Genomic DNA, 9,845 nt, shown 5'->3' with positions numbered 1-9,845 from the left:
ACTGTTATCTACTTCCAAAGCTAGAATCTTAAAACAACAGCCATTTATTTTGTGTAAGAGCATGACATGTTAGCAAGGATTATTGGGAAGGTTTATCTGTCTCATGCTGCATTAACTGGGGAAGCTCAGTGATAGGCCAGAAAATTGGGGCTATTGATGGATCTGATAGGAGCTTTGCCAGGTCTGGGGGCTGTGGTTTTTCTCCAAATGGGTTTCTATTACATGGATCTTCTGCATGACATCTGGATTCTTCTAGTGAGGGTGTCAAGATAAGATGTGGAAGCTTCCAGACTCTTAATATCTTGGCCCAGAGACTAGTTTAGCATGACTACTACCAAATTCTATTGATCAAGGCAGTTACAGAACACACCCAGAGTTAAGGGGAAGGAGCATAGAATAACCTCTTGATGAGCAGAACATCAAAGAATTTGCGGCCATCTTTAATCTGCCACACTGTCCTATGCACTGAGGAGAAAAAAACACTCAGGAAATCACCACTGACCACCATGCACACTGGAAGAAAAGACTTTTCCGTGCATATGGAATCCCTAATGGAACCATAAAAATGGAAGGCCAGATTTTTGCATTATATACCACATATAATTGGCATGTATACCAAATCAATATGTTTTAATAAGCACTAATGTGTGAGCAGAATATTATTAATTTAAAAATATTTGAACTACAATTAACACCAATTTGTTAGGAAAACAAGCAAATGAGTGAGGTGGCATGATACCTTTAAGAGATTGACACTATAATAAACCTTAAATGCAGGGGAAAACCTTGGAATTCAACTGCTGAAATTTTCCATTTTGCAGTTGGGGAGATGCGGTGGGGAGGGGATTCAGAACTAAGAGAAGCAGTTAAGTAGCACAGAAGTTAAAAGCTCCGACTCCAGCACCAAACCTGGATTGAAACCTTGCTCCATCTCTTATGATTGTATAACCTCAAGAGAGCTATCTGCCTTATCATACTCTTCATCTCTCAAAATTTTGTGTCTTAGTATGTGCTCATGTAAAATGGAGATATAAAAGCATCAATCTTGTAGAGTATTAGAAGGATTTAACAAGTAAATATTTATAAATCACATAAAAGATGGCTTGGCTACATGCTGTGTATTACATGTATTTGATAATACATATATATATATATACATACACATAGACGTGGATGCCATAAGATAGATCCAAGTCAGGATATCCAACAGAAGCCAGTTTGGAAGGTAATATAGTCTATGTCTCTTTTTGAAGGTATAGATGCACCCAGACTTTCTTGAATTGCAAAGACAACTTCAGCTCACTGCATCATGGCATCTTATCAACAAAACCTAAATGCATTATTTAGAGTTGCCTATGAATAAAAATAACTATTTCTGACTTTTTTAAAAAAATAGTTGTTTTTCCTTTTGTTTTCTAACAAGATTATTCTTTCCTCCAGAAGAATTCAGTTTGCAAGCTTCACAGAATGTAAAAAGAGGGTGAGGAGGAAGGAAGGATTTCAGGAAAAACTAGGCCCATTCTGCCGTGAATAATACAAAGCATACAGGAGCCTTAAAGTATTCTATATTGGCAGACTTGGTGTGGCAGCTCTGCCATTTGTCTATAAATAACCAACAGGTCCGAAGTCTGAGGAAATATCTTAAATGTTGTAAATGATAAAAGCTGGGCTCTGAAGGATTCCAAGGAGAGAAATAGCCCAGTGGAATGTCAGAGAAAAAAGCTTGCAAGTGATGAAAAGAGTGAATAATTAAAGACTTTCAGGGTTGAAAGTGACCATCAGAGGTTTATTTGGTTTCCTAGGACTTGCCTGGAAATCCATGGTATTTACCCTAAGTTGAGTCATATTCGATCTGGCCTTGATCTACATCAACCTTGTGGGACCACGGATCCTATCACCGGATCAGAAATGTGGAGGTATGGGGACTGGCTGCAGGTGAGAGGTGAGGTACGTGGGAGAAACCCTGGTTTTCATTTGTTTATTAGTTTGATTTTTCATTCATGGCCAGAGTAATATGAGTTAAGAAGATATAAAAGTATTTAACGAGTTCTGCTGGCTTTAATTTTCTAAAGGGTCTCACTTCTATCTATCCATTCTCTCACCTCAGATGCTGTCATGTGTCGATTACTCAAGTAAATTCACTGCCTGGCTTGCCTACTTTCAAGCCCCTGTCCAACCAATGCAGGCTGCCCTCCACTAAACCAGATGAAGCTTTCCACTGGGTCCCTCCAATTCCCTTTTCACAAATTTCCGGCAGCCGCCACTGCCCACAGAATAAATTCCCATTGACTCCCAGAGCTTGAACTGCCACGTATGTGCTGAAGACTCTTGAATCTTGACTTCTTTGCTAAAAGTCCAAACCCACGCATCAAATTGCATATGATAAACATATTCATTTTGGTTGCCCACAAGCTTCTCAAACTCAAAATTTCCAAAATTGAACTCCTTATACCCACTTCCTTCCGTGAAAAAGCTGTTCCATTTCTTCCACTTCAATTTATGCAGTCACTCATCTAAAAAAATAGAGACCTAGTTTCATATTACCCCCTCTTCTACAAACCAAATCTTAGCATGTAAGCTCTGTCAATTTTTCTTATTAAATATCTTCAAAATCTGCCCCCTACTCATCCATCTCAAGCACTTATCCTCTCATGGCATGACTTCTGTAAAAACCTAGCTTGTCTTACTAGCTCTGGTATCTTCACAGACAACTATAGAAAACAAATTTTAACAAATTGTTCTCACATTGATTTCCACTAGAAACCATGTAACTTCCAGCAGTGCAATTTTTAGTTAAGCAGGTCCCATTTCTGATATGCTTGGGTAAGCTTCTAACAGATCAATGTACATGGGGAAAAATGTACAAAACAACTACCGGAAGGCTCTGAATAAAAATCTAAGGCAGAAAGATTTTGGAGGGAAATTAAAGTTTTGAATAAGGGAGTAATATAAATTTGAGCTCTATATTTTTGCAGATTTTGCCACAGGGTGATTGTGTTCTAGCATGGCATAGGATGACCAAAATTTCAATAGAAAAACCACTGTCTTTCTGGTCTGGGGAATAAGACAGGAGAACCCAGGGTAACCACAACCACAGAAGGTGAGGGGGGGAATCCTAGAAGAGAGAGAATTAAGGAAGGGGAGCTGCAGGTTCTGTGTACAAGCTTGGAAGATTCTGGCTGACCCCTGGTAAAATTCAAAATAATTGCATTAAAAGTTAGAAAAAAATTGAACTGTGATTTGAACTGCTGCTCATCACAGGTGAGACAAAATTTCAGTTTGGGTGTAGCCAAGTGAATTTTCAGCTAAAACAAAAATATCACATTTTTCAAAAGACTGCCATAAATCAGCAAAACATTCACAATGCTCAGGATGTAATCTAATATTACTGAAATAAGAAAACCAGGAAGATGCAACCATTCTCAAGAAGAAGACCCAGTCAACAGATGCAAAACCTTGAGATTACACACATAATGAAATTAGCAAGCAAGCAACTTAAAGGAGTTGCTCTAAATATGTTCAATGAAATTAAAGAAAATATGCTCATTTTAAATGAAAATATAAGATAGCTCATCAGAGAAATAAAAGATATAAAACAGAACCAAAAACAAAATCTTAGGATTCAAAGATATAATATCTGAATTTTTTATAAAAGAAATGTGAGATGCATTTAATAGCAAAATCATGATCACAGAAGATAGTCAATAAACTTGAACAAGATCAATAGGAATTAACCAACCTGACCTACAGATAGAATAAACACAGAAAGAGAGAGAGAGAGCCTCAAGGACATGTGACACAATATCAAAAAGTTTAACGTATGTGTGGCTGTAGTCCCAAAAAGTGAGAACAAACAGAATGGTGTAGAAAAATATTTGAAAGAATAATGGTTAAAAAAATTCTCAAATTTGGTGCAATGTATAAGTTATCTCTTTTTTTATTTTTTTTATTTTTTAATGGTATTTTCTTTTTATTTTGACTGAAACATAATTGATTATACATAATTGTGAGATACAAAGTTGAATATCAATAGCTGTGTACAATGTGTGATGATCAAGTCAGAATACTTAGTATATAAAAGAAATCAAGAAAGCTAGCACATTTACAAGTCACCCAAAAAATAAAATACCTAGGAATAAATTTACCAATGGATGTGAAAAATCTCTACAGTGAGAGCTACAAACCACTGTTGAGAGAAATTAAAGAGGACACAGGAAGATGGAAAGATATCCCATGCACTTGGATTGGAAGAATTAACACTGTGAAAATGTCCATACTACCCAAAATGATCTACAGATTCAATGCAATACCCATCAAAATTCCAATGACATTTTCCTCAGAATTGGAAAAAACAATTCTAACATTCACACAGAACAACAAAAGAACATGAATAGCCAAAGCAATCCTGAGAAAAATAATAAAGCTGGAGGCATAACACTACCTGACTTTAAACTATACTACAAAGCTGTAGTAACCAAAACAGCATGGTACTGAAATAAAAACAGACACACAGAACACTAGAACAGAATAGAGAATCCAGAAATCAACCCATGCCCCTCAGCCATCTGATCTTTGACAAAGGTACCAAGACTACACATTGGGGAAGAGGCTGCCTCTTCAGTAAATCGTGCTGGAAAAATTGGGCATTCATATATAGAAGAATGAAACTTGATCAGTACCATCTTACGATGTACCAAAATCAACTCAAAATGGACTAAAGAATTAAATATGCTTCCTGAAACAATAAAACTCCTTAAAGAAAACATAGGGGAAACTCGCCAGGAAGTAAGATTGGGTACAGACTTTATTAATATGACCCCATAAGCACAGGCAACCAAAGGAAAAATAAACAAATAGTATTATATCAAACTAAAAAGCTTCTGCAAAGCAAAAGAAACAATTAAGAGAGCGAAAAGACAGCCAACAGAGTGGGAGAAATATACATATGACAAATATATGTCTGACAAAGGATTAATAACCAGAACATACAAGGAACTCAAACAACTTAACAGCAAAAAAATAAATAGCCCAATTTAAAAATGGGCAAAGGAGCTGAAAAGGCATTTCTCAAAGGAAGATATATGAATGGCCAGCAGACACATGAAAAAATGCTCAATATCACTCAGCATTGAGGAAATGCAAATCAAAACCACTTTGAGATACCATCACACTCTAATTAGGATGGCTAATATCCAAAAGACTGCAAATGACAAATGTTGGAGAGGATTTGGAGAAAAAGGAACCCTCCTACACTGTTGGTGGGACTGCAAAATGGTGCAGCCTTTATGGAAAATGGTATGGAGTTTCCTCAAACAATTACAGATAAATCCACCATATGACCTGCATATTTATATCCACTGCTGGGTATATACCCAGAGGAATGGAACTCATCATGTCAAAGGTATACCTGTTCTCCCATGTTTATTGCAGCACTATTTACATTAGCCAAGAGTTGGAACCAGCCTGAATGCCCATCATCAGAAGAGTGGATGAGGAAAATGTGGTATATCTACACAATGGAATACTACTCTGCTATGAAAATAAATGCAATACTACCATTCACAGCAACATGGATGGACCTAGAGAAAATTACATTAAGTGAAATAAGCCAGGCACAGAAAGAGAAATACCACATGTTCTGACTTATTTGTGGGAGCTAATAAAAATAAATAAGCAAATATAAAATGAATGGGGGAAAAAAGAAGATACAGAAATCACAACAATTCCTTGAACTTGTTAAGACAAGAGAACAGATATGATGTTGATGGGTGGGAGTGGGGAAGAGGGAGGGAGGAAAAGGAGTAATTGGTAAAGGGACATGAAAATCAACTATGTTGTATATTGATAAATGAAAATTAAATCAATAGATAAATTCGAGCAGTGAAATAAAAAAAATCATTACAGTGCATAATCATTTCTTTGTTTTGAGAACATTATATCTCCTCTCTTCTATTCATTCGACAACATGCAGTAAATTAATGTTAATTATAGGAGCCTAGCTGAACTGTGCATCAATAGGAACTATTTTTCCTAACTAGCTGTTTTTTGCCCATTAACCCATTTCTTGCTCTCCCCCCTTCCCTCCCCCTTTTCCTGCCTCTAGTAACCACATTTTTCTTCCCTCCTTCCTAAATTTCCACATACTAATATGATTGTTTCTCTTCCTTCCTTCCATTCTTCCTTTATTTCTTTCTCTTTCTTAGCTCCCATTTATGAGTTAGGACATGCGGATGTGTTATTTCTCTTTCTGTGCCTGGCTTATTTCACTTAATGTAATTTTCTCTAGGCTCATCCATGCTGCTGCAAATGGCAGAATTTCATTCTTTTTAACGGCTGAGCAGTATTCCATAGTGAATATATACCACATTTTCCTTGTCCAGTTTTCCATTGACAGACATTTAGGTTGGTTCCATATCTTGGCTATTGTGAACAGAGCTGCAATGAACATGGGAGTGCAGGTATCCCTTCAACATGATGATTTCCACTCCTTTGGGTACATACCCAGCAGTGGGATTGCTGGAGTGTATGGTAGTTCTCTCTTTAGTTTTTTGAGCAAACTCCATACTGTTTTCCATAATGGCTGCACCAATTTACAGTCCCACCAACAATGTAGAAGAGTTCCTTTTTCTCCACACCCTTGCCAGCATATGTTATTCTCAGTCTTTCTGGTAATAGCAATGTGGTTTTAACTTGCATTTTCCTGATGATAAGCGATGTTGAGCATTTTTCATGTACCTATTGGCCATTTGTATATCTTCCTTTGAAAAATGTCTATCCCACTCCTTTGCCCATTTTTTAATCCATTTTTGTTTTTGGGGGGGGATCTTTTTGCTTGTTTTTTTGTTTTTTTACTATTAAGTTGTTTGAATTCCTTGTATATTCTGGATATTAATCTCTTGTTGGATGCCTAGTTTGCAAATATTTTCTCCCATTCTGTAGGTTGTCTTTTCACTCTATTGATTATTTCCTTTGCTTTAAGCCTTTTAGTTTGATATAATCTCACTTGTTCATTTTTTCTTTTGTTGCCTATGCTTTTGAGATTTTATTCATAAAGTATTTACCCAGTCCTACTTCCTGAGGTGTTTCCCCTATGTTTTCTTTTATGGGTTTTATAGTTTCAGGTCTTATATTTAAGCCATTAATCCATTTTGAGTTAATTTTAGTATATGGTGAGAGGAAAGATCTAATTTCATTCTTCTACGTATGGATGCCCAGTTTTCTCAGCACCACTTGTTGAAAAGGCTGTCCTTTCTCCAACGTATGTCCTTGATGTTTTGTCAAAGATCATTTGGCTCTAAGTATGTAGACAGATTTCTGGGTTCTCAATTCTGTTCCATAGGTCTATATGACTGTTTTTATGCCAGCGCCATGCTGTTTTTTGGTTACTATAGCTTTTTAGTATAATTTGAAGTCAGGTAGTGTAATGCCTCCAGTGTTTTTTGTTGTTGTTCAGGATTTCATTGGCCATTCAGGGTCCTTTTTTGTTTCATATGAATGTTAGTATTTTTTTTCTATTTCTGTGAAGAATGTCATTGGTATTTTGATGGGGATTGTATTGAATCTGTAGATCACTTTGGGTAGTATAGACAATTTCATATTCAAGAAAGTCAATAAATTGCAGAGAACAAATACAAAGAAAAGCATGGGTGAGTACATCATAGCCAAACTATTGAAAATCAAAGATAAAGAATATGCCTTTAAGGCAGCCAGAAAAAAACTACATTTACATACAAAGGAGCAATAATTTAAATTATTAAGCATTTCTCATCAGAAACTATGAAGGTCAGGTTGTGGAACAATATGAAAAACTACATATCAAATACAGGGGAGCAATAATTTAAAATTACCAAATATTTTTCTTTTTCTTTCTTCTTCTTTTTTTTTTTTGTTTCATGTATTTATTTTCAGAATATACAAACTCATCTTCTCAGAGAATAGAAAACAGAAATTTCATTCAGTGACTTAAAGATGGACACAGCCAGCTCACCCTGTCCCCACATCTACTAAAAAAATTCCCAGGGGAGGGATGCCTAGAATGCACAGCATCCCTAGGCATGGGGCTGTGCACAGCTCTGAAGGCTCTCGTGTTATAATCCAAAGAAGAAAATGGCTGTCAAAATGACAGTAAGAGTCCAACGTCCATAATCCTCAAGGTACAGGTCATCTAAAGCAATGATTTTTCTGCAGTTCACAATTACAAAGTCAAGTCTGTGCCAAAGGAGATTCCATGCAAACAGCCAGCTTTTTGTTCAGCCTGGGGGGGTAATGCCAATTGGTTGCTTCATAACCCAGCAAGAACTAATGGGTCAGTGCAATCCCTAAGCCCCCTCCCCATCCCAAGGGGCAGAGCTGGGCCCAAATCTGTAGTGATTTGCTCCCTGCCTCCTACAGTATCTTCCTCTCCTTTTGCAGCTCCACACTCAGGCCTCCAGACCTGAGGGTCTAGGTCAGGGAGTTTGATTGCTTCCAATGCCCCCATAACCCAAGAGCAAGGATCTGGAAGGAGGGATGTGAGGGTCCTGCAGAAGAGGCATCAGGCAGCTTCAGAGCATGCCCTAAAACCCGTGGGAATAGTGCTGTGTCAGGCAAAGATAATGGTCTCTTCCCAGCACTTCTTGGTGAGGATGTGCCTAACTTGTGCTGGGCATCTGGGTGGTTGGCTAGCTCTGGGGGGCAGGAAGACATGGGGCTTTCCAGAATGATTAACATCTGCTCATAGAACACAACAGAGTCCTCTCTGGTGAGAAAAGTGACAGCCACACCACTCTTGCCTGCTTGTCCCCTGTTGCCAATGCAATGGATGCAATCATCGATATTTTTGGCTACATCATAGTTGCCAATCATAGATACATCTTCAATGTCAGTACCATGACCAGCCACATCCATTTTAGCCACAAAAATACGCTTGACCCCAGCGTTGAGGTTGGACAGTATAAACTCTCGCTGCTCTTGGCCTTCTCCACCATGTGGTATTCAAACATTGTAGCCCATCTTCTCCAGGGATTTGGCCAAACCCTCATACCCCTTCTTCTGGTTGACAAAAATGATGACAGGTGGATCAAAGCCTCGCTCCAAGATTGCCAACAGCTTTTTTCTCTTTACTGATATGAGGAAGATCTTCTGTTCCATGTGTTCATGAGATTTGCCTGCAGAGCCAATGTATATCACAGCAGGTAGTCTAAGAAAGTTCATGGTCAGATGCCTCATTGCTGGAGGGATGGTGGCTGTGAGCACGACTGTGTGGTGGTACTTAGTTTTTCAGACTCGAAGTTGGCCAACATCTTCTCAAGGTCCTCAGCATCATCTGTGTCTGGTTTCTGGTTGCTGAGAAAGTCAGGACTCATTGGAACAATATCTATAAAGTACCAGCAGAAAACAAACAAACAAAAACCTCTCAACCAAAAATTCTATATTAGGCAAGTGAATAAAGAGAAATAATCATACTTTTCAATTAAAAAATATAACAGAATTTGCTGCCAGCAGAACTACACTACAAGAAATGCTAAAGGAAGTTCTTCAAGAGGAAGGAAAATATCAGAAAGAAACTCATATATTCATGAAAGAGAAAAGGGCAACAGATATATACTAAATATCTGAATAAATACAAGAAACTTTTTTAATAAATCTATTTTAAAAATTAGTATTTAAAGCAAAATCACAGCATTGCCTTGTAGGTTTTGCAATGAAAATAGAAAACGTAAGTATATGGATGGTAAAGTAAGAGTATTTGGAGCTTCTTGGTTGCAGACATGTTAAATTTTATGTAAATCAGTACAATATGTAACCGAAACAGATTGTGAAGAATAAGGCTGTACATTTCAATCCATACATTACTACTAAAAATA

At 37.4% G+C, this 9,845-nt stretch overlaps 1 pseudogene; it reads right to left on the bottom strand.

Moving 5' to 3' along the window:
• Positions 1-8,442: 8,442 nt before the first annotated feature.
• LOC103597775 lies at positions 8,443-9,344 on the bottom strand (annotated as a pseudogene).
• Positions 9,345-9,845: the final 501 nt, after the last annotated feature.

This window comes from Galeopterus variegatus, unplaced genomic scaffold (genome assembly GCF_000696425.1).
Source record: "Galeopterus variegatus unplaced genomic scaffold, G_variegatus-3.0.2 Scaffold2419, whole genome shotgun sequence".
Lineage (NCBI taxonomy): Eukaryota > Metazoa > Chordata > Mammalia > Dermoptera > Cynocephalidae > Galeopterus > Galeopterus variegatus.
The sequence above is the reverse complement of the archived record's forward strand: the minus strand, read 5'-3'. Positions and strand labels throughout refer to the sequence as shown.